Source organism: Stenella coeruleoalba (genome assembly GCF_951394435.1).
Source record: "Stenella coeruleoalba genome assembly, chromosome: 8".
Lineage (NCBI taxonomy): Eukaryota > Metazoa > Chordata > Mammalia > Artiodactyla > Delphinidae > Stenella > Stenella coeruleoalba.
The window spans coordinates 19,044,911-19,069,381 of NC_137154.1; the positions used below are offsets into that span (position 1 = coordinate 19,044,911).

Sequence of the window (24,471 nt, forward strand, 5' to 3'; positions counted from 1 at the left end):
TTTAATAGATGTGTATATTGCAAAATGATTACCAAAATAAGGTTGGTTAACACATCTGTCACCTCATATGATTACAATTTTTCTGTGTGTGTGGTGAGAGCAACATTTAAGATCTACTCTCTTAGAAACTTTCAGGTACGTAATACAATATGTTAACTATAGTCAACATGCTATACATTAGATCCTCAAGACTTATTCATCTTACAACTAGAAGTTTGTACCCTTTGACCAATATCTCCCCATTTTCCCCACCACCCTGCCCCTGGCAACCACCAATCTACTCTCTGTTTCTATGAGTTTGGAGCTTTTTTTAGATTCCCCTTATAAGTCAGATCATACAGTATCTGTCTTTCTCTGCCTGGCATGTCTTTTAGTATAAATTCCTCAGGATCCAGCCATGTTGTTGCAAATGGTAGGATTTCCTTCTTTCTCATTTCTGAATACTATTCCATTGTGTATGTATACACAACATTTTCTTTATTCATTCATCCATCGGTGGACACAAGTTGTTTCCACATCTTGGCTATTGTAAATAATGCTACAATGAATATAACAAACAGGGTGTTGCAGATATATCTTTGAGATCTTGATTTCATTTTCTTCAGATATATACCCAGAAATGGGATTGCTAAATCATATGGTAGTTCTATTTTTAAGCTTTTGAAGAACCTCCACAGTTTTCCATACTGGCTGCACTAATTTACATTCCACAAACAGTGCCCAAGTGTTCCCTTTACTCCACATCCTCACCACCACTTGTTATCCCTTGTCCTTTTGAAAACAACCATTCTAACAGGTATGAAATAATATTTCATTGTGGTTTTAATTTGCATTTCCCTAGTGACTAGTAGATATTTAGTATCTTTTCATGTACATTTTGGCCATTTGTATGTCTTCTTTGAAAAAATGTCTATTTAGTACCTTGGTCCATTTTTTAAATTGGATTGTTTGGGGTTTTTTTTGCTGAGTTATATGAGTTCTTTATATATTTTAGATATTAACCTTGCAAATATATTCTCCCATTCGGTAGGATGCCTCTTCATTCTGTTGATTGTTTCTTTTGCTGTGCAGAAGCTTTTTTAGTTTGATGTAGTCCCACTTGTTAATTTTTTGTTTTTATTGCTTTTGCTTTTGGTGTCATATCCAAAAAATTGTTGCCAAGACCAATGTTAAATAACTTTTCCCCTATGTGTTCTTCTAGGAGTTTTACAGTTTAAGTTCTTACATTTAAATGTTTAATCCACTTCAAGTTATATTTGTGATTGGTGTAATATGGGAGTCCAATTTCAATTTTTTACTTGTAAATATTCAGCATTAACAATATTTATTAATAAGACTATCTTTGACCCAAGTATTCACAGCTCCCTTGTCAAACATTAGTTGACTGTATCTGCCTAAGTTTATTTTGGGGTTTTCTATTCTTTTCTTTGGGTTTTCTATTCCATCAGTCTATGTATTTCTTTTTATGCCAGTACCATACTGTTTTTACTACTATAGCTTTGAAGTATATTTTGAAATCAGGAACTCCAGGTTTTTCTCAAGAAAGAGAAAGCAATTGGAGGTCCTTGTGGTCCCATACTAATTTAATTTGTTTTAACATTTCTGTGAAAAATACCATTAAAATTTTGATAAGGGGTTACATTGAATCTATAAACAGCTTTAAGTTTATATACATCTAGTATACTAGTATATGTCTAGTATACTAGTATATATCTATCAGAAACATTTTAACAATACTAATTCTGATCCATGGATGCATGATATCTTTCCATTTATTTGTGTCTTCTTCAATTTCTTTCATCAATATCTTAAAGTTTTCAGTTAGATCTTTCAACTGTTTGGTTGAATTTATTCCTAAGTATTTTATTGTTTTCAATGCTGTTGTAAATGGGATTGTTTTCTTTATTTCTTTTTCAGATATTTTATTGTGAGTGTATAGAAACAAAACTGATTTTTGTATGCTGATTTTGTATCCTGCAACTTTATTAAGTTCATTTATTAGTTCCAACAGCTTTTTGGTGGAACTCTTAGCATTTTCTATAGATAAATCACATCATCTGCAAGCAGAGACAATTTTACATCTTTCTTTCCAATTTGGATGACTTGTGTTTCTGTTACTTGCATAATTTCTCTGGCTAGGACTTCTAGTACAATGTTGAATAGGAGTTGTGAGAGTAGGCACCCTTGTCTTGTTCCTGATCTTAGAAGAAAATCTTTAAGCTTTTCATCATTGAGTATGATGCTGGTTGTGGGTTTCTCATATATGACCTTTATTATGTTGAGATATGTTTTTTCTATACCGAATTTGTTGAGAACTTTTATCATGAAAAGGAATTGAATCTTATCAAACACTTTTTTCTGCATGTATTGAGAGGGCTATATGATTTTTATCCTCATTCTGTTAATGTGGTGTATCATGTGAATTGATTTGTGTGTGTTGAACCATCCTTGCATTTCAGAAATAGATTCCATCTGATCATATTGAATTCAATTTGCTAGAATTATTTTGAGAATTTTTATATCCATATTCATCAAGGATATTAGCCTGTAGTTTTATTTTCTTGTAGTGTCTTTATCTGGCTTTGATATCAGGGTAATACTGGCTATGCAAAATGATTTTGGAAGTGTTCCCTCCCCTTCAATTATTTAGACATGTCTGAGAAGGATTGGCATTAATTCTCCTTTAAATGTTTGGTGGAATTCACCAGTAGAGCCATTTCGTCCTGGGCTTTTCTTTATTGAGAGATTTTTTGATGACTGTTTTAGTCCCCTTAATCCTCATTGATCTGTTCAAATTTTCTATTTCTTTGTGATTCAGTCTTGGTAGGTTGTACGTTTCTAGGAATTTATCCATTGATTCTAGGTTATCCAATTTTTTGGCTTATATTTGTTCATAGTATCCTCTTAGAATCCTTTATATTTATGTAGTGGCAGTTGTAATGTCTTGAGCCAGGCTCAATGTCTTGAGCCAGCAGTTGGAATGTCTTGTCTCACAGACTGTGGCTGGGACATGCTGGAGCCCAGTTACAGGGCACTTTCAGTCTACAATCTGACTGAATTTGGTGGGCCCTCCTCCAGAGACTCACAGACTGTGGGCAAGAAGGTCTGAAGTTGGTTCACAGGATACTTCAGGGTCCATGGCTTGGACCAATGTCCATATGTCTATTTCCTGCTGCATGGGTGGATGTGACTTTTCCCAGGTCTCTTGGTGTATGGTGCTGGTGACAGATCCAAAGCCAAAAGGGTTATAGCCAAGTTCTCAGGGTTCCAGAGATATTTCTGTTTCTGTAGCCAGGACCACAGTCAGTGAGTCAGCTGCCTTCTTGCAAGCCTGACTGGCTCTCTTTGGTCTTGGACTTCACTAGGATTTCCCAGTCTCCTCCTGAATCCCAGAGCTCCCATGAAGGCACTTTTGTCTGTGGATGGATGCCAAATCATTGTTGCTAAGAGGAGAATATGTCCAAGGGACATCTCATTGCCATTTTCCTGATGTCGTGTCACCCCCCACATCTGATTTTGAACTTCTGGCTTCCAGAACTGTAAGAGAATAAATTTCTGTTGTTTAAAGCCACTCCATTTATGGTACTTTGTTATTGCAGTCCTAGGAAACTAAAACACTGCTCAAGTGTATTTGATTTTTAAAGGCCACGTATGTAGAGAAAGCTCCATCAGAAAAAGCTGCTTCTCCCGTGTTCATTTATATGTTATGGCACTTAGACCAATGCTACTAATTCCATCTCAAACTTTACCACACAAGCAACAGCAATTCATATTATGTTCATAATTCAACTGCCTCTTCTTCATTAAATTAATACCAAACTGGCATAACTCATTGGATTCAGAGAATGACACTATATTAAGTAAGAAAGTAATTACCAAGTGGCTGTGCAGCCTACACTTAAATACTCAAATGACAATAAACTCACTACCTTCAAAGGCAGTCTATTCTACCCTTGGATAGCTTTGATGGCTTTGACAGTTAGTTTTACACTGAGCTGAAATTGCATTTCCCGTCATCACCACATTGAGTTCTTATTCTACGCCTTGAGGCACACCAAACAGTTTTCATTGCATTTTCCCAGAACAATGCAGGGACCCTGATTCCTGGCCAGTGTCCTCCAAGTCTGTTTGCTTTCTGCAGACTCCATACCCTTATAGCCTTTGAGCATGGCTCATGTGACATGGCTTCAGCTGACAGCCCTGAAACCATAAAATAGTCCATATTTGAATAGATCGAAGTTCTCTCCTATTTTAATTTATGGCAGAAATAATCATCATGATTATTAATCTCTGAGGCAAAAATAAACTAAAAAGTGATACCACCCAGGAATTCCTGAGATTACCAATTTTTTTTCAACCTGGTCATAAACCCTCAGGAAATGTCCTGTACCTCAATTGTTAAATGTTGATCCAATAAGAGTTATCTCAGTAGTTGACTCTTATTGCCCGCCTTAGAGAAGTACAAGAGAAAATGTGATTACATTATTTCATAAATACATGTAACTTGTCAACCACTTTAGTTGTCTCCAATAACTAAAGAAAACTATGAGAAAAAATTACAACATGTTGACTTCTTATATTGTATCACTGAACTGAAAATGATGTGAATATATTCTTTTTCACAATTCACCTCTTGCTTTCTTAACCTTTTTACAGATAATAGTAATGATGTGCTCTGTTATTTTGAGATTAAAAACCAAAGAGCCTAGAAAACTTCCTGGACACCAGCCTCCTGATTCTCATGTTAAATAAGAATAGTTTAAAGTGGCTTCATAGTATTAACTTCAGTTTAGATGAAATACTGTGACACAGAATGTTGAAAGGTCTCTATTCAAAGCTATACAGGCCATGGAAAAGTACAGTATAATATCTAGTTTGGGTGTAAATGTTTTCATTTTAGTTCTCCCTATGCAAACAAAATTATTTTAAAATATACATGAAAATATTTCAGTTTGAGTAGGCTTGTGTATAAATCTAGTTAGTATTTACATTACATACCTATTAACATGTGTAAAGATCATGAAGTTATATATATGTATATATTGATCCCATTCCTTAAAAAAAAAGAATCTCAAATACATCCACAATCAGAAATTGGAAGTATAAAATAAAAATAAAATCTGATTTTCTAAAGAATGTAGAGATTTCATAAATCAAATGTAAAAGCAATCAATTTTATTGTTTGTTTGATCCTTAATTTTTACAGTAGTACCAGAGTCAATATAGAGTGCAGTGAAGTCAATTTTCTAAGTTGCATTTGACTTTCTCTGTCTGACTTACTTCAGTCAGTATGGCAATCTGTAGGTCCATCCATGTTGCTGCAAATGGCATTATTTCATTCTTTTCTTTTTTTTTTGGCTGAGTAATGAGAAAGACAAATATCATATGATATCACTTATATGTGGAATCTAAAAAAAAAAGGGGGTACAAATGAACTTATCTACAAAACAGAAATAAAGTTACAGATGTAGAAAACAAACGTATGGTTACCAGGGGTTAAGGGAGGATAAATTTGGAGATTGAGGTTGACATATACACACTACTATATATAAAACAGATAACTAATAATGACCTACTGTATAGCACAGGGAACTCTACTCAATACTCTGTAATGGCCTATATGGGAAAAGAATCTAAGAAAGAGTGGATATATGTACAAGTATATAGATTCACTTTGCTGTATACCTAAAACTAATACAACATAGTAAATCAACTGTACTCCAATAAAAATTTTTAAAAAAATCTAAATCAACTATATTCCAATAAAAATTTAAAAATAAAAATTTAAAAATAAATAAATAAAATTGAGATTTTTTTTGTTGGTGCTTAACAGGCTAAATATGTAGGAGATATAGAGACCAAAGAAGAGTCATATAAGACTTATCTCCAGTACTTAGCCAGTGCATGGCTAATTTATGAGAAATGTTTATTAAGCGAACCTCTGACCAATAGACTGACAGATGGAATGACTAACTGACTAAATCAATGACTATGAAAACATATTCATGCACTGAACTAAGAACCAAGAATAATTTTGAAGCTCTATAGCTTTTGATGAATATTACCTTCTTAATGATGGTAGATAAAGATAGACACCTTCTTCTTGGTCATTCATTTTCTACAATGAAACACTAAGGCTCAATGAATTTGAAATACATCTGAAACACTGACACTTCCCATTTGGTTCTTTATACCTAGACATGAAAAAAGAGGCCTTCCAGTGTGAACAAGACATCTCACATGACCCCACTGGGCAAGTGCCCTCCACAGGTAGTCTGTGTTGAAAGCCCTGTGGTGGGAATCAGTGACTTTCTGCATGGATCCATGGGGAAGTCAACAGAAGGCTTATGATATGTCTTCCTCTGCCATTGTTAGAGACACCCCTTAGCAGTAAGCCTGAACCTCAACCCTCCAGCACATACCTTCTCCAGTAGCCACATTCAGCATTGAAGATTTCCCACCAGCTGCCCCAAACCTAGGAGTCTTTCCTTGTCCTATTTTTCACTTCCAATCAACAAGCAAATCCCACTGAGATTTTTTCCCAAAAAATGTCTCGAAGTCCATCCACATTTCTCACATCCATTTCTATCACTGTGTCTGAGCCTTTATTACTCTTGTCTGGACTTCTGAAGTATTCCTCAACTTTCCTCCCTGAACCCAGTCTTACCACTGCAATCTATTTTCTACATATTGGTTAATATCATCTTTAAAAAATGTAAAGCAGATCAGAGGTACTCTCTTCTTATATCTTACATGATTCCTATTACACTGAGAATTCAACCCAAAAATATTATCAGGAGCTAAAAGTCCCTGCATTTTTTCTTCTTGTCTACCTCTTCAATGTCTATTTCTTTTTTTTTAATAGATCTTTATTGGAGTATAATTGCTTCACAATACTGTGTTAGTTTCTGTTGTACAACAAAGTGAATCAGCCATATATATACACATGTCCCCATATCCCTTCCCCCCTGAATACTCCTCCCATCCTCCTCATCCCACCCCTCTAGGTCATCGTAAAACACTGAGCCGATCTTCCTGTGCTATGCTGCTGCTTCCCACTAGCTAACTAATTTACATTCGGTAGTGTATATATGTCATGCTACTCTCACTTCCAATGTCTATTTCTAACAGTATCTTTCTTATCACACTCAGGATGCAGCAGTTTCCTGTTTGCTCCTTGGCCATGTTAAGTGTTGCAAATTGATCTAAGATGCTTTGGTCCTGCACAACATGTAGGCACTAGACTCTTTTTGGTAGATAGTAACAGGCAAAGAAGCCTGAGCTGAATAAGAATTAGCTATACTCTCATTACTAGGTCATAGCAAAGCAAAGTTGCTGACCTGATTTTGCCAAGAACACAAATGTTTTTTAGACATACATGCTTGCATTGGTGACTAATCAAAAAATAGTTCTGAAAATGCAACAAAGTTCCATCTTTTGTTCTTTTAGGTGCTCTGAATGCCACCTTTCAGCAGACAGCATTCCAGAGGCAGAATTTCTATATTGTTTTAGTTGGATCAGCCAATGAAATATTCTTCTAACTCATGGCTGGGCAGAGAAAAATGTATGCATCAAGCCTCAGGTATCTTTCCTAACATAAGGATATAAGCTTCATGCCTCACTTGATTCTTAAACTGTGTTAATATAAAAATGAGGAGTGTCCCCAAAATATGTAAGTTAGCCCACATATAATGAATACCTTTAATTTCACCAATAGAGGGCCATTTCTATTATTTTAATGCCAAGTATTAAGACATTTATTTGCCAATAAATACAATACCAGTTTACTAGTTTTTAATAATTATGATTATTAGCTCACCATGTGGTGTTGACTAAGAGCTTGAAAAGAAAAAGTTTTGGTAGGTATCTCTGGAATGGTGTTGGAACAACTAGACATCCACATACAAAAAAAAAAAAAAAGGATCTAGACACAGACCTTATACCCTTCACAAATGGAAAATGGAAAATTATAAAACTCCTAGAAGATAACATACAAGAAATCCCAGATGACATTGGATACAGCAATGACTTTTTTGTCAAGCCACCAAAGGTATGATCCATGAAAGAAATAATTGATAAGTTGAACCTTATTCAAATTAAAAATTTCTGCTCTGTGAAAGACACTGTCAAGAGAATGAGAGGAATGGGAGAAAATGTTTGCAAAAGATACATCTGATAATCGACTGTTATCCAAAATATACAAAGAACTTGTAAAACTCAACAATAAGAAAACAACCCCATTAAAAAAACAGGACAAAAACCTGAACAGACACCTCACCAAAGAAGATATACAGATAACAAATACACATGTGAAATGATGCTCCTTATCCTACGTCATTAGGGCAATGTAAATTAAAACAATGACAACACTACATACCTATCAGACTGGCCAAAATTGAAAACATTGACAATACCAAATGCTGGTGAAGATGTGGCGCAACAGGAACTCTCATTCACTGCTGGTGGGAATGCAAAATGGTACAGCCACCTTGGAAGACAGTTTGATGATTTCTTACAAAACTAACTATACTCTTATCATACTATCCAGCAATTGTGCTTCTTGGTATTTACCCAAAAGAATTGAAGACTTATGTCCACACAAACACCTGCACACAGATGTTTATAGCAGATTTATTCATAATTGCCAAAACTTGGAAGCAAGCAATATGTCCTTCAGTAGGTAAATGGATAAATAAACTGTTATATATCCAGACAATTGAATATTATTCAGTACTAAAAAGAAATGAGCTATCAAGCCATCAAAAAAAAAAAACAATATGGAGGAATCTTAGTGCACATTATTAAGTGAAAGAAGCCAATCTGAAAAGGCTACATACTATACAATTTCAACTATATGACATTCTGGAAAAGTCAAAATTATGGAGACAATTAAAAAAATCATTTGTTGCCCTGGGTTGTGGGGAGAGAGGGGAGAGATGAATACGTGAAGCACAGAAGACTTTTAGGGCAGTTATACTACTATGTATGGTACTATAATGGTAGATACATGTCATTATACTTTTGTCCAAACCCATAAAATATACAATTCCAAGATTGAACTCACGCAAACTATAACCTTTGGGTGATAATGGTGTGTCAAAGTAGGGTCATTAATTGTAAAAAATGTATCACTGTGGTGTGGGATGTCCATAGTGTGGGAGGTTTTGCATGTGTGGGGATAGGAGATATATGGGAACTCTGTACTTCTTGTTCAAGTTTGCTGTGAACTTGAAACTTCTCTATAAGTTTGTTAAAATAGACAAAAATACAACAGACCATCTGCATTTGTATCATTTTAAGGATTGTGTCCAAAATTCTTAGTGCGGCATGTGAGATCTCTCATGAACTTGTCCCTGCCTAACCATGCATGTTAATTTCTTATGCCCACACTTTGTGTATATGTGTATATACACATACACAAACACACACAAACACATTTTCCCCACCTCTCACTCTAATCATTCAGAACTTGTTGTTCATTGAAGCAAAGTCACTCAGAGCTGTCCCCTCTTGAGTGGTGAGAGTTTCTGCTCTTCTTTGATTGTCTAGTTCTTCCTTGTCTTTCAAGCCTTATTTCTTCAGAAGGCTGTTCTTAATTCTCCTCCAATCTAATTCAAGTGCCTCTAATTGCACCCAGTATGTACCTTCTTTTATCATAGAAGATGTCATATTATTCTAGAATTGTTTATATATGTATATATGTGCTGTATCATTCAATAGATGATGAATTCCTTGAAGTAGAATCTGTGTTGTTTTATCACAGTTCTATGTCCATAGTTGGTGCTTTAGAAAAATTTGTTAGATAAATGAATGGTGACCAGAGGGTGTGGAGTAAGCGCTGATCTTAGAGAATTCCCAGGGTTGACAACTGTGTATGGCAATCTGACCTTAAGGGAAAGTGTGTGTAGTTGCTGGAAGCATTTTACATCTTTAGTTGGAGAGGGCCAACTTCAATCCCTGGTGATGTCGGTACGGCAGCTTTCACCAGCCTGAAAGTCCTCTGGCGCTGAAAACACATAAAGTCTGGAAGCTGTTTATGAGACTGAGAAGGTGAGTCAATAGACCCTGTTCCAAGTTGGCAAGAAGGAACATAGTCCTAAACAGCTAAAGCGCCATAGTTCACATTAAGCTTCTCATTAATTTAAATGTTAATGTAAATTTAAAACATGTTGTATTGATTTAGAACTATTTTCTATGAATACTGCATAACTGAGCTCTCTAGAAGCAGAAACCAAATGGACATCTCTTCACACCAACTTATGATTAAGAAAAAAAATGAGGCTTTCTCTTTTTCTCTCTCTTGTTTTGTTATGTAAAATCATTTGGTTTAGTTATGAGACCTAGCTATGAGAAGCTATGAGAACTTCTGGCTTTGACTGCCACTGATTTGGACAGTCCTCAGCAAAACATCAAATTCTGAATGTATTCTTTCAGAGTATTGCATATGTAATTTCAAATATATATGGAGATCAGTGTCTTTTCCATTTCACTGATGAGAAACCTAAAGTCTCTGGGACCATGCTGGTGATTTCAGTCTATTTTGTTAGTTCTTCATCCAGAATCTCTTTCATTGGGATTTATATTTCCTTATTTAAAAGGAAAACACATTTTTCAAAGGATGTCTTAAGACATCACATAAGAGAAATAATGCTAATGCTGCTGCTGATGATGAAGATGATATCTGGTAATTTCTGTATCTGCTTCCTTACTCTGTGCCAGATCCTTTTGAAACAATTTCTCACTTAATCCCCAAAACAGCACAGAGAGGAGGCTTCTCTCATTACCCTATTTTACAGATTAGGAAACTGTCCCATAAAGAGATTAAGTCACTTTCCTAAAGTTCCACAAACAGAAAGGGATGTTGCTGGCCCTAGGACTCAGGTTGGTCTGACCTCAAGGTCTTTTTCATGAGCATTATTCTCTCTGGGTCTTAAATCACACAGTGTGATTGATACATGCAGACCTAGAGTAGTAAATTTCTTTTTGAAGAGATGCATATGAACATGTAATTAAGGATTTGGTGTTACTATTGAGACGTTGGGTGGATGGATGAAATCCAGAAACCTGGTTCTTAGTTCCTGAACACCTTATATCTTATTTCCTTCGCTTATACACTATGAAATTTGAACTAATTGATTAGTGAGGCCTCTTCCAGCCCCACATTCTGTGAGTCTGTGTAATGATATGATTCACTTTGTTCTGATCGACAAACTCTCTGCTTGGTTCTTCTCTTTACAACCACCCACTACAGTGCTTCTTCACATCTGATGCCTCTGCACCTGCAGGCAGCCCCACCTAGCTCACTTCTCTGTACTCACATGCATACAAAGTGAGCATCCTGATATACACATATTTATTTGAAACATGCTAAATACCAGGCAGAAAACTCAGGCTAGAAGATGGAAAAAGCAGCATTTTGTTCTCCTGAACACAGAAATGAAATACAAAAACCATAGTCCTGGAGAGAAATCAGACAAGACCTTCATATGTCAAAACAAAAAATATCAACCAATGCATTCAGAGGCTCAGATAATAAGGGACTGAGAGAACCTATTGAAATTGAATATTTACTGGCCTAGATGTAGCCAACAAGCTCTGTAGGGCCAGGGTATATAGCATAGTAAGGACTATAGGCTCTGGGATCACACAAACCTGCTAACTTCACCACTTATTATCTCTTTTTGGGCAGTTGACTCATGCCTCAGTTTCTTCACCTAGAAAACAAGAATCATAATTCAAAATTGTAATAGGGTAGTTATAAGGCTTAATCTGTAAAATAATGTAGAGAGTTTATTCCAGCACTGGTTATGTAATACAGGCTTAAATTAATCTCCATTACTTACTAACAACAACAAAAAATGTTCATGGGTCAGTTTTAAAATTATCTTTGTAAACAGTAATTGTAGTTATCACTCAATTCTCAATTTTAGGAATTGTTATTGTTTTTGCAGGGCAATGATATATGAAATAACAATTAGATATGAATACTTCACCTAGAAATATTTTTCCCTTGGAAAATATCTGACAGGGAGAAAAAGTCATGATATAATGTCAAATTCTGTAAGCTATCTTACAAATAGCCTCTAGTCCTGCAGTTTCTACAGAATTCCAACGTCTTCCTCTCAACATTAGCATAGCAGGAAGATAGACAGCTGAGCCACTGGCCCCAAGGGGTTATGAATCCTGTGAATTAAAAATCCAATTTTACTAAAGTCCGTGAGATACATAGTTGATTTATTCAATAGAAAAACCTGACATTGATTACAGTCAATCTAGTATTATTTACCTACAAGTAACTAATTGCCCAGCAGAGATAGAAGCCAGTAACTGAGTACCTAGAATAAATTTACAAAAATTCAAGATTTATCTAAACATGAGGACTTTGCTACCATAAATTCCTCCTGACAATTCTACCTATATCACACCACATCCTCAGAAGGCAAATTATCACAGAATTTGAAAGCTGGAAGGGGACTTGGAGGAAATTCTGCACAAAGCTCTTAACTTTATATGTGGAGAGATTAAGACATGGAGAAGTATAGATACTTGTCCAAAATTGCCTACCTAATTATGGTAGGGTTATGAATTGAATCTAGTTCTGATTCTTAGCCCAATGCCCGTATTTACTTATTTTCTTTATTGCTATATCAAACCGAGAAATATGTTCATTACAGTGTATGTTTTCTAGCTTTTTTAGTGTCCATTTGGCTATTAGGGTTAGAATAAACTGATAATTATCTCTATTGTTTTCAACTTATGACAGAGGGATGAGGTAAAAGTAAGAAGTCTCCCAAGCTTCTCCAGTGAAGTGTGTATGACACATGACATACTTCAGTAATGCAATGCACTGACCATTGACAAAGGGAAGAAAGATCAGCAAATTCAGAAATGAGTAAACTACAGTAAATATCTGTATCTCTATCTTTGCATCTATGTCAATGTTTATATCTATGTCTGTCTATCTGTATTAGAAAAATGAATGACTAAATTCTGTTGGGGGAGCATGACAGGCTGGAATGTCTAACACTAAATTTGTTCTCAATTGTATAGTATGATTTAAAAATATGATATTTGTGTTGTCTTCCTCCAGGTATAAAAGAAACGTTATCTACAGAAATCCAGAACACTTCTCTAACCTCTTTGGATTTTCTCAGGAAGATCAGTACCGGCTGAGAAATTTTGATAAGGTAAGTAAGTTCCAAGTACCACTAACCCGTTTTCTCGTGGCTTCCATTCTAGCTTACAAAGTTCAGAACAAAAGTGATGTTCCATAAGTCAAAAGAGTAGACAAATGGAAAGCCAGATTCCACTTTTTATAGATGATGCAGTTAATATCTGAAAATGTTGTTTCAGCATGTAAGCTTCCTAACATTTAACTCCAGCACTAGATAGATTTACCCATCCAGTCCCAGGAAGTGCTAGGCAACTGCAGGCTCTCTCGACATGGCAGGCTGCCCCGTAAAATTTCCAGTGTAGATACCAGGTGTGAATTCTTCTTCCTGTAAATACCCAGCCCTAAAGCTGAAAGTGAAGAGAATGGGTTAAACTATAACCGACAAAGTTTTGCTCTCCAGTTCACCAATCACATAAGCAACTCTAATGACCAAGGAAAGGAGAGAGTAAGGCAAGTACAGAGAAGCCAGAATAGCTAATATAATGGAATTTTTTTCCAATGGAGAAATAAAATAGAGATAGGGAATAAGTGTTCTTCCCAAATACCATTGAAGAATAGGAGAGTCCTGCCAAGAAGAGGAAGTTTGCATGAGGATTTTGTTAACCTGGTAGCACACTAAGAGAACCCCTCCTGAGTGACGGAGGCAGCCACAGCACTGTGATTTCTCCTGCTTAAAGAAGCAAGCCAGATTCTAAGCAGAATTTTTGCCAACTGCCTGTTAGACATAATGTATGATTAGAATCACAATGGGCATGTTGTCTGTATTGTCACAGGACATATGGCTGTATGATAGACTGCTGGCATTTGTGGTTTTTACTGTTTTTAAAAAGCCCATTACATATAGTAATTTTTAATTTTTCAGGCATACTATTAAATTATTCTGTAAAGAGGGTGTGGAGGGAACAGTTTATCCAGGTAAGTGAGCTTAGCTGACTTTTTAGTGGACTTGTCTCAATGGGAATTGTAATTGTAATTTAATATATCATCTGTGTCTCCTGGATTTATTTGTTGGTAAACATAAAACCAAGGAAAGGAAACTTATTGAAAGTATAGAAAAACAACCATAAGCTTGAAGAAAAGTAAAATAATAGACTTGGTCTAGGGCTATGAACCAAGCCAAGCATCCGTAGAAGGTCTTGGTAGCAGCACCCACTTAATAGTTTCAACTGGTTGGTGCCTCTAGAATAAATGAACCATGTTCCCTTTCATATTGATATTTCTTCATCTGAGATTCAAGATCATGCAAGAAAAAGTTTTATTTTGGCCATGCAATTTGGTCAGATTTTGGTGGTTTGCCCTCCCCTTGGTTATACTGGAGTAGCAAAAGAAAACATTCAGTGGATTGGAAAGTTTTATCTTCTATAATGGAACAGCAGTCATCTGGATTTGCCACTCCACCACGAATACATATCATGGAGAATAATTAATCATCAAAAATGAGATAGGGCTAGCATCAGGATGAAGGAGTCTATATTTAATATTATTTAATCCACAGCACCTTGTAGCATAAAGGGTGTATCACCTATTAACATGGGTGATCTACAAAAATGTATGTACTACAGTGACATTTAGAAAGTTAATTATTGGCAAATGTCTCTTGGGTATATCCTTAAAGAATGTCAAAGGACTACTAGATTGATCAACCTTTTAACTTTGACACTCAAAAGTTGTATTTCTGCAAGGTTTATGTAAGCTTGAAAGTATGAAATCAGCTAGTCCCCCAAAATGAAAAATCTTTTGCTGAAAGAGAGAAAAGGACCAGTAAGGATATAAAAAGACTGGAAATTCACTGGGGGAGCCAAACCTAAAAATCTTTCATAAAGCAAAAACCTTAACGAGGGGAGGGATAAAGTGGTTCTAGGTTAGTAGGGCTTCCTGCTCCAGAAAGAAACAAATGCAAATCCTAATTTAGAACCCTCATTTAAGACCTCAGGATTCCTCCAGATGAAGTTCAACCAAATATGTGCTCACTGTTGATATTTAGTAAAAATAAATAAATCTGTTGAAAAAATGATTGAATGAATAATTAGATTAATTTTAAATAAATTAGACAATTTTCCAAAATATACATGTTTAACCATCTGTTTTTAAATGAGTCCATATCAGTTTTCTCCCCTTTTTCCATATCCTCAAAGCCTTTATAACATTATTCTTTTAGCATAGCATTAGGAAACCTAAATGAAAAAACATTAAAAAAACACAGGTAACTTAAGAGAAAGCTATTATCCATCCCTGATAGATCTATCCTAAAGAATTTACCTCAGAAGTTCAAGGCTATCTGGTTCCTGTGCACCAATAAATCACAGCATAATAAAATCAAATCATAGTGGGAGCATTCTAATTTTTTCTTGAGATTTATGAAGTATCTAATCATATTTTGAATCAGTTAGTAAAATGAATGGATAGCAGGTTCTGTAGGAATGTTTGGATATTCAGGGAAATTTTCCAACAACCTTCTGCAAAAACATATTAAAATCTTAGGGGAGGTCAGAGAATACAACCATTCCTCTGATTAACTATCACAGCTCTTCCCTATCTATTGTATATAAACTCTGGCATGCAGATTTTTGTCCCATTTGGAAATGTTATCCTAATAGGAATTGGCCTACCAGCACTTATTTCGGACTTCTCCTTGCTAATAGAGGGACTGAGAATTACTGTCTTCTGGAAGGTGGTCAAACAAACAGTGCAACAGATTGGAACAAGTAAGGTTCCAAATAGCCTTGTCAGGTTTGTGATTCATATACAAAAAGTAGACATCTACATGGTAAATTGCAGTGGCTGTTTCTTGATGATTGACATTTTTATTTAGGAACAAATAGAGTTCCACTTATTCCTGGAAACCTATCTATAAATTAGATCCCCCAATGTCTAAAATGAGATATGTAATTTGAAGTGAAACAATATTATTGCCCCAATCTAAAGAGAACTAAAAGGATATTTGCTATTATCACATCCATGGGAATTTTTTGATAACAAATACATAGCTTTTTCCAGTCTGGCTTGTCTCTGAAATGTGGCAGTATTGGTAGTGGCTGAAATAGTTATTAGAGCTGATTCATAGAGTTCATGGTAATAGAAAAAGCATGCCCACATTCCCATGACTCAGGCCCTTGTTAACAAATATTTACACCATAAATCTGGTGTAGCCTTATTCAGGGAGATCTCAAGCCCTATGGGATGCCTCCTCCTAGATCTTTACATTAAAAACTGAATTAAAACACTCAGTAGTGACAAGAGTATAGAGAATTAGTGTTTTTATAAATGGATGTTGAGAGTGTAACTTGATAAAACTTTCTGGAGACTAACATGGCATGTTATCAAAAGTCTTTAAAATGTGCCTGCCTCTGACCTAACATTTTCTTTTCTAAGATTTATCTTAAAGAAATCAGTAAACAAATGAATATCGATATATGTACACGCATAAGCACTGGAGCATTGTGAACCGTTGCAATATATTAGAAACAGCCTAAATACCTGAAAACAAAAGATTTCTTATAATACGGCCTGTTGATATAATAAAACACTATACGGTCATTAGTAATGAAGTTGCTACTCTGAATATATAGACATGAGAATATGTTCACAATACATTATTAATTTAAAAAATCTGATTACAGTAATTTATGCAAATATGATATCAATAATTATATGTTACATATATATTATGTATTTTAGATGTATAGAAAAAAATCTGAATAATAAGGTTATGGCTTATTCTTTTTGTATATTCTTTTTTTAATAGAAATAAATAGGCATGTAAGTATATAACTTGAGAGGAAAAAAATAAATTGCAAACTAAGGGAAAAGTTCTTCAAAGGGTAAGAGAAGACCCTCTACCTCCATGAAAAGATATATACACACACTACCTCTTTATAATCCATATTGTTTTCACTCTAGAAGGAGGCCTTGAAAGGAGGTGGATCTGTGGACCTATCGTGTTTTCCTGGGAATGGGGCTGAGCTGTGACTCCAGTTGTCCTAGTTTATAAGTGATGACATCTCTTGCCTGTTGCTGTAAGTCATAGAATTGAGGGGCTATGGCCACTAGCAATAGGGTAACAAGCATGGGGGAGGGGAACTTCAAACAAAACCAGTTGGTCATTTACAAATAGGACTAAAGAACAAGAATGTGAGATATAATTCCCAGGGCTGGGATTGAAAAGAGACATTGAGGATGATTGAAAGGGGAAGGCAATAATATATGCGCTGCTCAGTAACAGGGTAAAGCCAAGATTACTTCTGGTGTGGTACATATTTGGTTCTCAGTGAAAAGAGTACCTGAGTGGCAGTGACGAAAATGTCAGGTTCACAACCCTGAAAGCCTGTAAAGTGCAAAAGAAAGGGTGCCTGCTCAGGAAGGTGCCAACGCGTTGCTTGGGAGAACCTGAGCTCTTGTATAACCACTATCAAATCTTCGGAAGCAACTAAATTCTCAAGTTAATGCCCTTCAAGCTAAGCCCCCTTTTCTTTCATCCAAATTGCTGACACTGCCCCTTCTAGAATATTGCAGTGTCCACTAAAAAAATGAACAATCTAAAAATTGAGAGTTATGTTTTTATTCCAGGAACTTACTGAGGACTACAGCCCAGGAACCAGCCTCTCCGATAGCTCTGAGGAACTCTTCCAAAGAGGTAAGGGAGAAGCCAGGATATATAGGAGATTTTGCTGAAAAAACAAAACCAAAAAACATGTAGTTGTTCATCCAGAGATTACTGTTAATCACAAAAAACAGACATCTCAAGTTAATAATTTTAGTGTTTTTCTACGTATAGGAAGATCCGAGAGTCTGGGCTCATCAAAATTATTCCTTTTATATGCATTTTAACTATCCAGGGCCAGTATCGTGTTTTTCTCCATCCTGAATTCCCCTCAGCGTTCACCACTGGGGGGAGTTGCAGTGGCTGATGGCTTGATGGAGGGCAACATACAATGTTTACTGAAATGGCAGGCAACATTTTTTGTCAATGAGAACCACCACCATACCACATTCATGGAGTAGCTAGTAACCCTGAGGTAAAGAAAGGGTCCTTTGCATTTAAGGCTAAGACGGGAGCAGCCCAGTAGATCCAAGTTCCCTGGAAATCGCTTTCCACTTAGCATTCTTGGGTGGAACTGTGTTGGTGCCATGAAAGGTTAGGAATTTCTCTGTTAAGAGATCTTGAATGGTAACCTCTTATCTTACCATTACTATTGTCATAAAAATAATGGCTGGTAACAGTAATGGAGGAAGGACTTCCTATGCATATTACTGGAACTAAGCCTCTTCGCAGGAATTATCTCAATGAATCCTCAAGCACCCTTTCAACCTTCATGTCAGAGATAAAGACACTGAGGGGAAGAGAAGTAACTGTTCAAGGTCATTCAGGTAGAAAGGAGGTGGATGTGGGATTACAATCTAGGCAGTATGATTCAAATCTTCTTAAGCTTCTGTAGGGCAGAACACATTATAATGTTTATTTCTGATGACAGTTGTTCGAAGTAACAGTAATCATTAACAAAGTCTGACATCAGATATAACAAAGCAAGAGGCCCACAGGACTCTGACGTTGGATTTTTCAGATTTTTTTTTTTTTAATAACGAGGGGAATTGGTGGGTTAGAACCCCATGACTCATCTTTAGTTTTCTTCTTTTGCCCTAACCTAAGGAATACGTCTATGATAAATAACAAGATATGAAAGACTTCCATAGCTTTAAAGGAAAGATGTCCAAAGCATATAGCATCGTATGGTAGTATCATACTTGAAGGGGGAAAAGCACACTCTAAGGATAGAGTATTTAGTTAAGTGTTAACCATTTGGAAAACAGAGGTGAAATGAAAATTGCCTGCTAAGTCTCACTGTTCCACAGCACATTTCAGCTAAGAATGCTTAAAAATAAAATACCTGAGAAGGCAAACTATTTGCAGTTACATTTGTATGTGATCTTATTTTCTCTGTGTGTGAGACAGCCTTCAAGGCTGTCACTGTCATCATGGAGCATTCACTCACTCGTTCAATAAATGTTTATTGAACATGTATATCATGCTGTGAAGCTAGGCACTGGGGTGACCCAGTGATTTTATATTCTCTTCTGTGGAGTGAAGCAAGGACAGAACCGAGGAGCTTAATATCTTAATAGTGTGTGGTAGAGATGAGAAGAACAGATGCACATTAACATAAAGATATATGCGCTTGCCCACATATGCTTTCTTGCCACACTGCAGGAGAGAAATATCAATCACACTGAAGATATTAACAGAATGTCTGGGTGGCTTCCGCCTCAGTTGCGGAAGATTTCGTGGATGAGCTGAGTTTTGAAAAGTTTTGGAAAAAATGACAGTATAAAGTACAGTGGCACAGAATATGGAGACATATTCTGTTTTGGCAGAGATAAGGACACAAAGGATCTGAAGAATCCTCAATGTCTTCAAGGAGTGTAATTTGACTTAGGAGATAGCTCAGGTGAACTGGTTAGTGGAGGTTGAAATAGCAGAACTGATGTGTATGTTTTTTGGAATATTTTTAAGTGGAGTCTAAAGACAAGGCAAAACAAGACACCCTCTCCATATCCTTTCTGTAGAATCTAAAGCCTTTGCATGTGAGATGATAGGTAATTATTACCCTTAATTCTAGCAAAGAAAAAAATAAAAGTAAACCAAAATCCTTTTCAAAGGCTTTGGCTTTAAATCAAGCTGGGATAAAGCCCCAGCTTTGCAAATTACTTTTTAAACTTAAAAAAGTTACTTGCTTCTCTTGCCTTCAGATCCTCTATACAGAAGGGTTATTGGGAATCAATGAATGTAAAGAAATTAGCATACTGTCAGACACATAGTACATGCTCATTAAACTTAAGCTAGGTTATTATCAATAATACCTCTTTATCATTTCATTAAAATATAGCACACACTGATTGATGCACAATAATATGCAATTTGGTTTTTGCTTTAAAAATAGGTTTATTGAAATATCACGATATCCTGCAAATTGTGGCAAGCAGTGTGGTACAATATGAATAGAATAGAGTCCTACTACAAGGCCATTGGTGTCTATTGGAACATTTTTAACTAACTGCAATGAATAGTTGGGGGTGGTGATTTGTTCTGATTTGTTCTTTACTTATCTATCAATTCCTAAGAAATTCAGGGCTCTCTGAAGCATTTTTTGATTATCAGAAAACAATTTCAAAATGCCTCTAGAACGCTGTACTGTTGAAGCATTTTTGTACTTTAAAAAATATGTTCTGGTTAATAAAATACTTTTACCTTTATAAGATATGATGCTCACAAGGGGCCTGGGAGGTAAGCCCAGGGCTAGAGGGGATGAATGGAGGAGTGGGAAGATGACTGGAGGAAACTGACATTTCAAGGATTGAAATGACTTGACAGAGCCAGGGAGTAAGAAAGCAGGAACTTCTTCTTTATGTTGCCTCTGCATAGAATGAATGAGTCACCTGTTATTCCTTGGACTCCAGGCTATGCCAGCCCTGAGGAAGTGAGTGAGTCTCTGGCATGTGTTTGTGAAATGTTCCGTTTTCTTCTTTAACCACTCTTTCTTTTCTCTAGTCAAATATAATTCCCTGCTGCTCCTGGGCTTCTGGACAGCTACTAAGATCACATCTCTGCTCCTTCCTTTTCCTTCCCCTTTGATCAAAAACACTTTATTCTGCAATAATAATAACTGGAATAAAATGTGTTATATCCACACAATGGAAAATTATTTGGCAATCAACAGGAATGAAATTCTGGTATATCCTATGACATGGATGAAACTTGAAAACACTATGTTGAATGAAAGAAACCAGACACAAAAGATGACATATGGTATGATTCCATTTATATGAAATGTTGAATATGAATATGAGATAGATATAGTTCAATAGCAGTTTGAATACAGATTAAGCAAATCTATAGAAATAGAAAGCCGATTAGTGGTTGCCAAAGGCAGGTGAGAAGGATGGGGCATGACCACTAATGGGTAGGGAGGTTTTTTTTGAGATGACGGAATGTTCTAAAATGAGACTGTAGTATGGTGGCACCACTGTAAATGTACTAAAAATCATGAATTGTCCGTTTAAATGAGTGAATTGCATGGTATATGGATTGTACCTCAATACAACTGTTAAAAAATAATAATAACAGGAATGGCCAAAATTATTGTAACCATGTCATGTTTGCATGGGATAAATATTTTGCATATATTAAGTTTGCATATCTATTTAACCCTCAGAACAACCCTCTGAAGCTGGTATTATTTTTATTTCCATTTTCTAATGTGAACAAACTGAGAAAAATTAATCATCCAAGGTCGCACAGCTAGTAAATGGCAAAGGTAGGATTTGAACTTGGGAAGTCTGGCTTCAGAACTCTGCTCTTAACTACCTTGAAATACCTTCACATGCAATTGACAGTCTTCCTCTATCTTTATATTCTCTATTATCCGGCCACATGGGAGTACTTACTGTGCCCAGATCTCCCCCGTGCCCTTCCTTGCAATTATTCATATGCTTTCTCCCTTCCCATTCATTTTTTCTCCACAACTTTGAGGTATAACTCATATATAATAAATTGGACATATTTGAAGTGTACAATATCATATGTTTGGATATATATAAACACTGCCAAACAATCTCCACAGACTCTTGATCTTGGTCTCCACAATCAAGATAATCAAGATAATAAACTTATCTATCACCCCCAAAAGTTTCCTCATGATCCCATGTCCCCCTTCTATTCTGACCCTCCTCCCCCAACTCATTCCCAAGCTACTCTTGATCTTTTTCTGTCATTACAGATTCACTTTTGTTTGCTGGAGTTTTATGTAAAAGGAATCATATAGTATATAATTCTTTTCGTCCAGATTCTTTTCATAATTATTCTCATATTTATTCATGCCATTTCATTTCTCAAAAGTGTAGTGGTCCTTATTGCTGAGTAATATTCCATTAACTATGTATACTGCAGTTGGCTTATTCATTCAGGTTTTGATGTACATTTGGATTGTTTCCAGCTTTTAGCTATCGCAATTAAAGATGCTATGAACGTTGGTACACAGATCTTTGTATGGACATATGCTTTCATTTCCTTTGCATAAATACTCAGTAGAATGGCTGTATCGTATAGTAAACTAAACTCTTCTAATATTTTACATTCCTACCAGCAATGACTGACAGTTCTAGACCCTCCACTTCCCTGCCAACACTTTTTGATCTTAGTCATTCTAATAGGTATATAGTGTTATCTCATTTTCATGGTGGTTTTAACTTGCATTTCCCTAGCCACTAATGATGTTGAGCATCTTTTAATATGCTTATTTGCATCATTCTTGTTACAGTTGTCTGTTTTCTTATTAGGTTTTGTGAGCTGTTTATGTATTCTGGTATGTCTTTTGTGAGATAATATGGTTTGGAAATATTTTCTTCCCGTCTGTAGCTTATCTTTCCTTTCTCTTAAAAATGTCTTTTCAAGAGCTGAAGCTTTTAACTTTGGTGAAGTCCTATTTATTATTTTTTTCTTTTATGGATCATGTGTATTATATTAAAATATTTTTGCCAAAATCAAGATCATGAAGATTTTTCGCCTATGTTTTCTTCTGCAAGCTTTATAATTTCACACTTCACAGTTAGGGCTATGAACAATTTTGAGTTAATTTTCACATGTGGCATGAGGTATGGACCAAAGTTCACAGTTTTGCATATGGATATCTAATTGTTGCAGTACTTCCTGCTTAATGACTATCCTTTCTCCATTGAACTATCTTTGTACCTTTATCAAAACATTCCTCCTTATTTTTGCCTATCAAAATCAAACTTATCCTTCAAGGTCAAGTTTTGATGCCTCACTCTCTAGAAAACCACCCCAAAGTCTCCTACTTACTACACTTTGCATTCATTCATAGTCGAATTAAAAAAAATTCATATATTAATAGTGATTATATCCAGTTGTGGGGTTTGGGATGATTCGTTATTTTGGCTAAGCACTTTGTCAGTACTATCTGAATTTTCTACCATTAGCACTTATACTTCATAGAGAAGAATAACTTGATTTTATATATTTATAGTATATTCCTTGTGACACACTTTTAAGTAGTTTTTTTTTCCATTTTGAGCAAATAAAATCCAATCTACCTGATATATATAAATATATATATATATACATACATATATATATATATATATATATATACACACACACACACACACACACATACACACATACATTCTATTTGCTCGTGTAACCAAAAAATTCTCAGAACGGAGTAGCTTTAGGCATGGATAGATCTAGATACTCAATAACTAGTATGTGCAGTCTATCACTGCTAATCTCATAGCTCTGTTCTCATCACTGCTGGCATTTGTCTCAGGTAGCCTCTCCTATGTGGTGGCAAAGAATTCCCCAAACAGCTATAGGTTTACATTACTTTGGCAGCCTCAGTGGATCAAGTTCCTTCCATATTGTCCTTGTAAAGCGTTCTGTGGTTGGCATGCCTTGCGTCACCTGCCTTCTCACAACCAGTTCTGTTAATAGGTTGGCCAAGTTATTTGTTACTACATGACTATATATTAGGTGGTCAACCCTGTCTGAGTGTCTGAACATTAAGTGCTAGAAGGAAAACTGAGAAGCTATATCAAAAGAATAACTAAAACATGGTAAAATGGCTAAAATAACCAATGCCTACTACTTTACCTTTTTATATCACCCAGACAATCCGGTTACATAGATATTGCCCAAATTTTAGAAATTTGGAAACTGAGGCGTAAAGATATAGTAGACTTAATCAAGTTCACTGTCATAGTTTCCTATGGCCGCTATACCAAAGTACCACAAACTTAGTGACTTAAAACAACACAAATGTATTATGTTTCTGGAGCTCAGAAATCAACACCCAGCTCCAAGGGGATAAAATTAAGGTGTGAGCAGGGTTGCTTTTCTTTTAGAGGCTCCAAGTGAGTTTGTTTCCTGCCCTTCCCCAGCCTCCAATGGCCTTGACATGCGGCCCCTTGTTCTTTATTCAAAGACAGCAGTGTGACGTCTTCAAACCCATTTCTCTCTAACCCTGACCCTCCTTACCTACTCTTATTGGAGCCCTCCTGGATAATCCAGGATAATCTCCTCATCTCAAAATCCTTGACTCAGTTATACCGGTGAGGTCTCATTTGCTACATAAGGCAACATATCCACAGGTTCTGGGGATTAGGATGTAGAAATCCTTGGCGGGGGGCATTATTCAACCTAATATAGTCACAGTGCTGTTAAGTGGTAATGTTGAGAGGTAATGTTGAATTCATGTTTTCCAAATTGAAGATCAGTGTCTTTTCTA

The 24,471-nt window shown here is 35.9% G+C and overlaps 1 protein-coding gene across 15 annotated transcripts in view; it reads left to right on the forward strand.

The window, feature by feature from the left end:
• LRRC4C (leucine rich repeat containing 4C) overlaps positions 1–24,471 on the forward strand; it is a 1,468,103-nt gene that overhangs the window by 1,267,733 nt on the left and 175,899 nt on the right. For 13 of the 15 annotated variants that reach the window (XM_079929000.1, XM_079928999.1, XM_079929005.1 and 10 more), the window contains 3 exons: positions 13,091–13,187; positions 17,075–17,190; positions 17,741–17,807. The gene's annotated coding sequence lies outside the window, so the exon portion shown is untranslated. Of the gene's footprint in view, positions 1–13,090; positions 13,188–14,036; positions 14,090–17,074; positions 17,191–17,740; positions 17,808–20,717; positions 20,776–24,471 lie in introns of those variants that run through there. The other 2 variants (XR_013829414.1, XM_079929003.1) reach the window with 2 other exon arrangements.